This window comes from Ceratotherium simum, chromosome Y, assembly GCF_057802395.1.
Source record: "Ceratotherium simum simum isolate JZ-2026a chromosome Y, ASM5780239v1, whole genome shotgun sequence".
NCBI classification, from domain to species: domain Eukaryota; kingdom Metazoa; phylum Chordata; class Mammalia; order Perissodactyla; family Rhinocerotidae; genus Ceratotherium; species Ceratotherium simum.
Window position 1 is genome coordinate 10,016,429 of NC_141941.1, and position 12,238 is coordinate 10,028,666.

Here is a 12,238-nt window from a genome sequence, read left to right on the forward strand (position 1 = left end):
GCTGCAATGAACACAGGGTGCATGTACCTTTGCAAATTGGTGTTTTCAAATTCTTTGGATAAATACCCAACAGTGGAATAGCTGGATCATATGGTAGTTCTATCGTTGATTTTTGAGGAATCTCCATACTGTTTTCCATAGTGGCTGCACCAGTTTGCACTCCCACCAGCAGTGTATGAGAGTTCCCTTCTCTCCACAACCTCTCAACACATGTTGTTTCCTGTCTTGTTAATTATAGCCATTCTGACAGGCGTGAGGTGATATCTCATTGTAGTTTTGATTTGCATTTCCCTGATAGTTAGTGATTTTGAACATCTTTTTCATGTGTCTGTTGGCCATCTGTATATCTTCTTTGGAGAAATGTCTGTTCAGGTCTTTTGCCCATTTTTTAATTGGGTTGGTAGTTTTTGTTGTTGAGATGCATGAGTTCTTTATATATTTTGGAGATTAAGCCCTTATCAGATGTATGGTTTGCAAATATCTTCTCCCAATTGTTAGGTTCTCTTTTCGTTTTGTTGATGGTTTCCTTTGCTTTGCAGAATCGTTTTAGTTTGTTGGTGGCCCATTTGTTTATTTTTCTATTGTTTCTCTTGCCCGGTCAGATGTGGTGTTTGAAAAGATGTTGCTAAGACCGATGTCGAAGAGTGTACTGCCTATGTTTTCTTCTAGAACTTTCACAGTTTCAGGTCTTACATTCAAGTCTTTAATCCATTTGGAGTTAATTTTTGTGTATGGTGTAAGGTAAGGGTCTACTTTCATGTTTTTGGATGTGGCTATCCAGTTTTCCCAACACCATTTGTTGAAGAGACTTTCTTTTCCCCATTGTATGTTCTTGGCTCCTTTGTCGAAGATTAGCTGTCCATAGATGTGTGGGTTTATTTCTGGGCTTTCGATTCTATTCCATTGATCTGTGTGTCTGTTTTTGTGCCAGTACCATGCTGTTTTGGTTACTACAGCTTTGTAGTATATTTTGAAATCAGGGAGTGTGATACCTCCAGCTTTGTTCTTTTTTCTCAGGATTCCTTTAGCTATTCGGGGTCTTTTGTTGTTCCATATAAATTTTAGGATTCTTTGTTCTATTTCTGTGAAAAATGTTGTTGGAACTTTGATAGGGATTGCATTGAATCTATAGATGGCTTTAGGAAGTATGGACATCTTAACTATGTTAATTCTTCCAATCCAAGAGCACGGAATATCTTTCCATTTCTTTGTGTCCTCTTCAATTTCTTTTCAGCAATGTTTTATAGTTTTCGTGTACAGATCTTTCACCTCTTTGGTTAAGTTTATTCCTAGGTATTTTATTCTTTTTGTTGCAATTGTAAATGGGATGGTATTCTTAATTTCTCTTTCTGCTACTTCGTTGTTAGTGTACAGAAATGCAACTGATTTTTTTATGTTGATTTTGTATCCTGCAACTTTACCATAGTCGTTTATTACTTCTAAAAAGTTTTCTGGTGGATTCTTTAGGGTTTTCTATATATAAAATCATGTCATCTGCAAATAGTGACAGTTTCACTTCTTCCTTTCCAATTTGGATCCCTTTTATTTCTTTCTCTTGCCTGATTGCTCTGGCTAGGACTTCCAATACTATGTTAAATAGGAGTGGTGACAGTGGGCATCCTTGTCTGGTTCCTGTTCTTAGAGGGATAGCTTTCAGTTTTTCACCATTGAGGATGATATTAGCTGTGGGTTTCTCATATATGGTCTTTATTATGTTGAGGTACTTTCCTTCTATACCCATTTTATTCAGAGTTTTTATCATAAATGGATGCTGTATCTTGTCAAATGCTTTCTCTGCATCTATTGAGATGATCATGTGATTTTTATTCTTCATTTTATTAATGTGGTGTATTACGTTGATTGATTTGCGAATGTTAAACCATCCCTGCATACCTGGAATAAATCCCACTTGATCATGGTGTATAATCTTTTTAACGTATTGTTGTATGCGATTTGCTAGTATTTTGTTGAGGATTTTTCATCGATGTTCATCAGTGATATTGGCCTGTAATTTTCTTTTTTTGTGTTGTCCTTGTCTGGTTTTGGTATCAGGGTAATGTCAGCTTCGTAGAATGAGTTAGGAGCTTCCCCCTCCTCAATTGTTTGGAAGAGTTTGAGAAGGATAGGTATTAACTCTTCTTTGAATGTTTGGTAGAATTCACCAGGAAGCCATCTGGTCCTGGACTTTTATTTTTGGGGAGGTTTTTGATTACTGTTTCGATCTCCTTACTGGTGATTGGTCTATTCAAATTCTCTACTTCTTCTTGACCCAATTTTGGAAGGTTGTATGATTCTAAGAATTTATCCATTTCTTCCAGATTGTCGAATTGGTTGGCATATAGTTTTTCATAGTATTCTCTTATAATCTTTTGTATTTCTGAGGTGTCTGTTGTAACCTCTCCTCTTTCATTTCTGATTTTACTTATTTGTGCCTTCTCTCTTTTTTTCTTGGTGAGTCTAGCTAAAGGTTTGTCAATTTTGTTTATCTTTTCAAAGAACCAGCTCTTGGTTTTATTAATTTTTCTATTGTTTTTGGTCTCTATTTCATTAATTTCTGCTCTGATTTTTATTATTTCCCTTCTTCTACTGATTTTGGGCTTTGTTTGTTCTTCTTTTTCCAATTCCTTTAGGTGCATTGTTAGATTGTTTATTTGAGATTTTTCTTGTTTGTTGAGATAGGCCTGTATTGCTATAAACTTCCCTCTTAGAACCGCTTTTGCTGTATCCCATAAATTCTGGCATGTCGTATTTTCATTTTCATTTGTCTCCAGGTATTTTTTGATTTCTTCTTTGATTTCTTCGTTAACCCAATCGTTGTTCAGTAGCATTTTGTTTAATCTCCATGTATTTGTGGCTTTTCTGATTTTCTTCCTATAGTTGATTTCTAGTTTCATACCGTTGTGGTCAGAAAAGTTGGTTGGTATTATTTCAATCTTCTTAAATTTATGGAGACTTGTTTTGTGGCCTAATATGTGATCAATCCTGGAGAATGTTCCATGTGCATTTGAAAAGAACGTGTATTCTTCGGTTTTTGGATGGAATGCTCTGTATATATCTACTAGGTCCATCTGTTGTAGTGTGTCGTTTAAGGCCAATGTTTCCTTATTGATCTTCTGTTTGGATGATCTATCCGTTGGTGTAAGTGGAGTGTTAAAGTCCCCTACTATTATTGTGTTACTGTCTATTTCTGTTTTTATGTCTGTTAATAATTGCTTTATATATTTAGGTGCACCTACATTGGAGTGCGTAGATATTTACAAGTGTTATATCCTCTTGTTGGATTGTTCCCTTGATCATTATGTAATGCCCTTCTTTGTCTCGTTTTACAGTTTTTGTTTTAAAGTCTATTTTGTCTGATATGAGTACTGCTACCCCTGCTTTCTTTTCATTGCCATTTATGTGGAGTATCTTTTTCCATCCCTTCACTTTCAGTTTGTGAGTGTCTTTAGGTCTGAAGTGTGTCTCTTGTATGCAGCATATATATGGGTCCTGTTTTTATCCAGTCAGCCACCCTATGCCTTTTAATTGGAGCATTTAGTCCATTGACGTTTAAAGTAGCTATTGATAAGTATGTACTTACTGCCATTTTTAACTTTTTTTTTTTCCCTCAGTGTTTTAGTAGTCCTTCTCTATTCCTTACTTCTTCTATACAGAATTGATGGTCACTATAGTTTGACCTCTGTCTGAAAGCTGTACTCTTTAACTACCCTCCTCCCTCCTTTTATGTTTTTGATATCATATCCAACTTCTTTTTTGTGCATTTGTATCCATTACGTTCTAATCGTGGAAATAGATAATTTTTCCTATTTGTGGTCTTCTCTTTTCCCCTTAAATCAGTCCCTTTAACATTTCTTGTAACACTGGTTTCTTGGTGACAAACTCCTTTAATTTTTGCTTGTCTGGGAAATTTTTGATCTCTCCTTCCATTTTGAACGATAACCTTGCTGGGTAGAGTATTCTTGGCTGTAAGTTTTTTCCTTTTAGCACTTTAAATATATCGTGCCATTCTCTTCTAGCCTGTAAGGTTTCTGCTGAGAAGTCAGCTGATAGCCTTATGGGGTTTCCTTTGTATGTAACTTGACATTCTCTTGCGGCTTTTAGGATTCTCTCTTTATCTTTAATTCTGGACATTTTGATTATGATGTGTCTTGGTGTGGGCCTCTTTGGGTTTATCTTGTTTGGGGCTCTCTGTGCCTCCTGTACCTGGATGTCTGTTTCCTTCCTTAGGTTAGGGAAGTTTTCATCTATTATTTCTTGAAATAGATTCTCTGCCCCCTTGTCTCGCTCTTCTCCTTCCGGGACACCTATAACACGGATGTTAGTGCGCTTGATGTTGTCCCAGAGGTCCCTTAGACTGTCCTCACTCTTTTTAATTCTTTTCTCTTTTACCTGTTCACCTTGGGTAATTTCTTCTAGTCTTTCTTCCAGCTCACAGATCCGTTCTTCTGTATCCTCTACTCTGCTTTTGAGTCCCTCTAATGAATTTTTCATTTCCAGTATTGTATTCTTCATTTCTGTTTGGTTCTGTTTTCTATCTTCCATTTCTTTGTTGACATTCTCACTGAGTTCATCTATTCTTCTCCCCAGATCAGTGAGCATCCTTAACACTCTTAGTTTGAACTCTCTGTCAGGTAGGTTGCTCATTTCTGTTTCACTTAGTTCCTTTTCTGGGGTTTTGTCCTGTTCCCTTACTTGGAATGTATTCTTTTGCCTCCTCATTTTGCCTCTTTCCCTGTGCTTGTGTCTATGTATTAGGTAGGTCAGCTACGTCTCCTGCTCTTGGATAGGTGACCTTATGTAAGTGATGGCTTAGGAGGCTTCCAGTGTGCTTCCCTCAGTTCTCAATGTTCCAGGGGTGGCTCCTATGTGGGCTACGTGTGTCCTTCTATTGTGGCCTGTTAGCTCTCCCTATAGGCGCCCAGGGAGGCTGAGTTATGCTCCTGGCCAGCTGTTGTAATGCTCAGCTGCTTGTAGTTGTTGTGGGCCCTTCAGTCTCTTTATCAGGTGTGAGGAGCCCCAGCACAGTTGGCTGCAAGTTCTAATACCACATCTGTGTTGCAGTATTTCTTTTAAGTGAGTAGGCCCCCAGCGTGGCAGGTTGTTAGGCTCAGGGCCTTAGAATTGCTGTAAACCTCTAGCCTATTAGGTCTCTTGTCAGCTCTCTGAGGATTGCAGCTGGGTGGGGCTGGCCTCAGGCACAGGAGCACCCAATTGTTTCAGGCTTTGGAAGGTGGGGCAAACCTCCTATGTGGGTCTTTGAGAAGCACAAGTCTTCTGCAGCTGACAAGCCCTGCCGCCCACAGGTCCACACACACAGTCAACACAGTCCTGCCCGTGTGGCGCCCGACCTCCCAAGCGGACCCAGTCTCTCCACAGCGGAGCCCCACACACTCCGCCACCACCCCACACTCTCCACCCGCTCCTTGTGCACACCCTGCCCCGCTCAAGTCAGCTCAGTTGCCAGGCTGCAGAAAATCCAGTCACCAATCTATGCAGGCCCACACGTTGCCTGAGGGTTTGTTGTTAGGTGGGGCCAGTCTCTAGGGTGGGCTGCCTGCCCTGGCTGAGCTGGATTAAATCGGTGCTCTAGCGGGTGGAGCAGACCCTGGGCTAGCAGGTCTCAGGGAAAACTCCAATGGCGTCTGTGTCAGCACGCTCACACCAGGCCACAACAATGGCCGCCGCCAATGTCCCAGTCCCTGGAGAGGTCTCACCCCTCACCGAGATGCACTCAGGGCCTATTAGGTGAGTCTCTTGTCACCAAAGCAGTGTGCACCTTTCTTTCTGGTGATTTTAGGATGCTTTCTGGAACGGGTGAGTTTGTGCGCGGGCCCTTTAAGAGCCAGTTTTAGTTTCTTTGTGAGCCGGGTTTTCTGGTGGTGCTCCCCAATGCTTTAGTAGCAGCAAAGTCAGATATTATGCCGCTGGTCCCGATTGTGCTGGGTCCACACAATGCCCACAGCGGGGGCGCTCCCCGGCTCAGGGCCCCGCGCCTCCAGGGAGGCTGCGTACCTGTGAGCTGCTCCCGGCGGCCGTGACGCTGGCGGCTTGTGAAGGCGGCGTTTTTCCTCTCCGGAAGGGAGTCTCTGCCTCTTCCACCCCTGTTAGGACTGTCCGTTGTTGCAGGAGTTCCTCTTATCCAGTTTTCAGCTCTGTCTCAGGGGTAATTTTTCCACGAGTAGTTGTAAATTGGCTGTGTCCACGGGAGGAGGTGAGTTCAGAGTCTGCCTACGCCGCCATCTTGACTCCCTCCCTAACTCTTTTTCTTTGATTCCTATTTCTGTTCTGTGTCTAAAAGTAAAATTATGATGCATAAGATGTAAGGAAAATAAATATAAAGCAAGGATTAGTTTCGGAAAGAAGAAGGTAAAGGTCACTTAGGTTTATTATAATCTGACGGAAAGAAAATCATCAAATAGGTCACATCTGGTTTTTCCACTTGCCTATTATGAGAAAAGAGAAGATTATAAGAAAAGTGTACATCAAAAATGGTCAAATATTGCTAATTTCATGAGGGTCAATCTAATAGGTATTGAACCTTATGAAAGGTTCAATATCTACATGCATGCACATTGTAGGAAAAAAACCAAAAGACAAAAGGCAATAGAAAGTATGTTTCAATCCCATTCGTCTTCCCTGGCCACCTGTTGCCTTCCTCAGAGATGACCACTGCTGGAGTACTTCCATCTTGGAGGAGACTGTCCTTCCTCTCAGTTGCATGGATTCTGGATACTATACGTGGAGCTTGTGATAAGAACATTGGCATAGAGTTGTTCTAACAGTGATCTTGTAGCAGAGCGTTGCAAGTTGATTTCTCCAAGAAGCATACCATGAGAAGGAGTGTAGTGTGTACATGCTTAATAGGGATCCCCTTGGGGTCAACACCAAAGAAAGGGAGAGGAAGGACATAGGATTGACTGAAATTGAGGGATGGAGAATTCGAGGTGTAATGCAGGCAGAGTCAGCCTTCATCATTCCCATGGGGATCTCTGGCATACAATGGCCCATTATAAGGGTAGCACTGTGGGCCAAATGGCAGGGATTTTGTACCATTGCTTTAACCAACCATCATTGAGTATAGGCCATTCTGGGAAGGATGTGACCATGGCTTTGGCAGCTCTCTGCTGCTAAGTTGCCATTGAAGTTGCCAACAGCACTCTCAACAGCTGGGACAACAATCCTCTCCTTCAAGGGGGATCTGGATAACTTATCTAAATGTTCATCACACCAGGCAAGAGTAACTCAACTTTAGGAGGCAAGTGTGTGCATCCCTTTGGGGTAAAAGCTAAGAGGAGACTAGAAACAGTGAGTCAGAGGAAACACTATATCATGAGACTTCTGGATCTGAATAAATGAAATACCAGGAATTTAAGTCTGGACTTTAATTAAATAAATGATTCTTGGGATCTTTGAGCCCTGGGGGAAAAACTTACCCTAGTGTTGAAGTTTCTGTGACTTATTTTGTTGTTAGATATGGATATTTGATTCTCCTTGAAATATTATTTCTCTTTAGTCTTGAAGAAAAAGGATCACAGTAAGATATTTGGTTATGCCAAAGGATAATGGTAACTCTAAATCATCTGTACAATAATATTAAAATTGTCTCCATTGTCAGCCCAGTTTGTACCCTTACAAGAATGAGACCTAGGTTTCCTGTCAAAGGTACACTTTTGTTTGATCTTCCTAGATCACAGGGATGTTTGGGTATGAGAGAAGCAGGATTCCAGTAGAGGTAATGTTTAAAAGCACTCCCAGCAAGGGTGAATAGTGGGGTGAGGGACAGTAGATTCCATTCTGTCACATGGTGGAATCTGGGAGCATTACTATTTAGTATCCAGTTTAAACTTGTTTTTCTGGTTTTCTATCCTGTTAACTACATGTGGTTATAACAATTTATTAAACCTTATAACTTGATCTTACTGGGGCTTTGTGGGATTAAAGAAAGGATCAGCATCCCTTTGGTGATTAAGCTTGTTGCAGCCTGTTGGAAAAGGTTATGAGACAGCAAGTTTCTGAATTACAAGGTGAATTTAAGGAAGAGTCAATAACAGTCTTTAGGAATTCTCATGTGAAGGATACCTAGGGATGTGTTTGAAGGGTAATATGGAATGTGGACTTAACGACTGTTGTTGTAACCTTAAATACAAAAGTGAATATGAACAGGAGCACTAGGGACATCTGAATATTAGTAGCAGAGGTACCTCAGTGGTTTCTCTAATACACTTACCCAGCCACTTGTTGGATATCTGTTGTCCTCTCTTTTTATTGTTGGATTAAACTACCTGCTAGAAAACATTCATTCCAGTAAAAACTATATTGCAATTTCCTTACCTTTCTCTTCCTAGCTATCTCTTTCTATGCTCCTCTTTCATGCAGTTTTCTCTGTGGTTAAATATTGCTTTGATTAAGAAGCAAAAGTCATTGGATTAGAAAAGTCATTGGATTGGAGTCAAGAAAACTCATATTTAATATTTACTCTTACTTCTTGCTGGCTATACATCCTTGAGCATATTACTTAATTTTCCTCAATCCTAAATTCTCACCGTTGTTAGTTATAAAATGAAGATAATTGCTTACAGTTATTCTTTTTTATGCCCAAAGTTTTATGTATTTGACTAGTATGGGCCTTCAAGTGTCTTCCAGTGTCTTTTCAAGATTGCTTCCAGCGTCTTTTTGACATGATCCTATGTATTATCAAAAGCTTCCCTGATTTCTGGCACTACAGGCTCATTATATTTCTTTCTTGCTGCTTCCCGACACCTGGAATTATCTATTTCTCCAAGTAACCCTGGTTCATTTGAGTTGTCAATGGAATTAAGAGGACAAAACATAGGAGGTTGGACATTGATTTCTACTGACATGCTACTGTACCTAGGGCATTTCAATGAACAGAATGAGAAAGTAACTATTTCTAAAACTCATGAGTTGATATTAACATTACCAGCCTAAATTAACAATAATAATGTTTCATTTCTTTAATTTTATAATTGTACCACTGTTCTCTTAACCTTAAAAATTTTATTTAATAATGCTATTACATAGTTACTTTTTTGCATTATACTACAAAATATAGAAAATATTTCAAAATGGCAATAGAAATATTATTATAATTTAAAAAACAAAATGAATGTAAACAAGAAAAAAGTAAACTAAATGTAAAGTGAAGGCAGAGCTGTAAAGTGGAAGAGTGTTTGTCTGTGATTGAAGTTAAGTTGATTTTAATTTATAATAGATTGTTATAGGGGCTGGCCCCATGGCACAGCATTTAAGTTCACACCTTCCACTTTGGCGGCCCAGCGTTCACCAGTTCAGATCCTGGACACAGACCTACATGCTGCTCATCAAGCCATGCTGAGGTAGTGTCCTAAGTAGAGCAACTAGAACAATGTACAACTATAACACACAACTGTCTACTGGGGCTTTGGGGAGAAAAAAGGAAAAAAGGAGGAAGATTGGCAACAGATGTTAACTCAGGGCCAATCTTCCTGAAAAAAAAAAAACACAATTCCTTTAAAAAAAAATAATGTTAAAATAGATTGCAATACCTTTAGAGTTTTGTAGGTATTCCTCATGGTAACCACAAATAAAACATCTGTAGAATATACATGAAAGTAATTAAGAAGGGAATCAAGACATTTCACTACAAAAATCAACTAATCATGAAGTAAGGTGTAAGTGGAGAAACAAGGAACAAAAAAGCTGTGATGGGTTGTAATTAGTATTTTGGTGGTGAACATGATGTAATCTATGCAGAAATAGAAGTACAGTGATGTACACCTGAAATTTTTACAATGTTATAAACCAATGTTACTGCAATAAACAAAAAATTTAAAAAAAAAGAAAAAAAAGAAATACAGAAAACAAATAATAAAGTGGCTAAGGTAGATATTTTCTATCAGCAATTCTTCTAAATGTATGTGGATTAAACTCCCAAATCAAAAAGACATAGATTTTCAGAATGGATAAAAAATACATGATCCAACTTTATGCTGTCTAAAACAAACTCACTTTAGAACTAAAGACACACACTAGGTGAAAGTGAAAGCCTGGAAAAAGGTATTTCATGAAAATAGTAATGAAAAGTAAACTGATGTGGCTACACTAATATCAGACAAAATAGACTTTGTCAAAAACTGTTATACAGAACAAAGAAGAACATTCTATACTGATAAAACCGTCAATGCACCAATAATATATACCAATTATAAACATACATGCACCAAACTTCAGAGTTGAAATTTATATGAAGTCAACATTGACAGAATTGATGGGAGAAATAGGCAGCTCTACAGTAATGGTAGGAAGTATGAATACAACACTTTCAATAATGGGTAGAACAACAGACAAAGAATTAACAAGAAAGTAGAGAACTTCAACAACAGTATAAACCACTTGTGTTTAACAGACATCTACAAGAACCCTCTACCCAACAACAGCAGAATACACACTTTTCTCAAGTGAACATGTATCATTCTTCAGGAGGGACCATATTCTAGTCTACAAAACAAGTCTTGATAAATTTAAAGAGATTGAAATTATACAAAGTGTCTTTTTCAATCACAATGGAGTAAAACTAGAAATTGATAGCAGGAGGACAACTGGAAAATCTGAAAATTTGTGAAAACTAAACAACATATTCTTAAACACACAATGGTTCAAAGAAGAAATCACAAGAGATATTAGAAAATATTTTGAAACAAATTAAAATAAAAACACTATATAAAGAATTTTGGGTATGCAGCAAAGCAATGCTAAAATAAAAATTTATAGCTCTATTCTGTAACATTAAAAAAGAGGAAAGTTCTCAAATCAATAACCTAATTTTATACCTTAAGGAACTATAAAAAGAACAAACTAAGACAAAAACTCACAAAAAGAGGGAAATAAGGATTATAGCAGAGATAAATAAAATCAAGATTAGAATAACAATGGTGAGAAAAAATGACACCAAAAATTTTCTTTGAAAAGATTAAACAAATCACAAAACTTTAGTTAGCTTGGTTAAAAAATAATGGAGAGAAGATTCAAATTACTGAAATTATAAATGAAAGTGGGAAGATACTACGGATTTTAAGAAATGAAAACACACAAGAGTATGGTTAGCAATTGTATGTCAATAAATTGGATAACCTATATGCAATGGACAAATTCCTAGAAACCAAAACCTACTAAAATTGAGTCATAAAAAAAGAGACAATCTGAAGAGATGTATAATTAGTAAGGAGGTTGAATCAATAATAAATTAGTAGCCCCTAACAAAGAAAAGCCAGGTAGCAGATTGTTTCTACAGTGAATGGTACCAAACTTTTAAAAAGTAATACCAATTTTTCAAACTGTCACCAGATATTGAGGAGGAGGAACACTTTATAACTCATACTATGAGAACTGCTGTGTCCTGACACAAAGCCAGACACAGACACAAGGGGGAAAAAAAAAACACTACAGACCAGTATCATTTATGAATATTAAAGCAAAAATCCTCAATAAAATGCTAGCCAACCAAGTTTAGTAGTATTTACATCTATCATACACCATGACCAAATGGGATTTATTCCTGGAATGCAAAGATGGTTTAACACACAAAAGTAAATGTAATACATCACATTAAAGGAATGAAGGGGAAAAAAATTATCTCGATGCAGAAACAGCCCTTGACAAACATCAAACACTATTATGATAAAAACACTCAAGACTAGGAATAGAAAGAAATTACTTCAACATAACAAAGGCTATATATAAAAAGCCAATTGCTAAAATTATATTAAATAATGAACGATTGAATGCCTTTTCTCTAATGTAAGGAACAAGACAAAGATGCTGGCTTTTGACACTTCCTTTCAACACAGTATAAGTAGATCTAGTCAAAGAATTTACTCAAGAAAAAGAAATAAAAAACATCTGAAGTGAAAAGAAATAAGTAATAAGTAAAATCATGTCACAGATGACACCATCTTATGTGTAGAAAACCCTATATTTTAGACCAAACAACATCATCCTCAAAACAATAAATAAGTGAATTCAGCAAAGTTGCAGGCACAAAATCAACACACACAAATTAGTTGCGTTTCTATATGTTAACAAACAATATTCCAAAGAAGAAATTAAGAACACAATTACATTTACAATAGAACGAAAAAATAAGACATTTAGGAATTAACCAAGAATGTTAAAGATTGTACACTGATAACTACAAATTTTGCCCAGATTGGTTTGGGACAATGAGGGAAATTATGGTTTA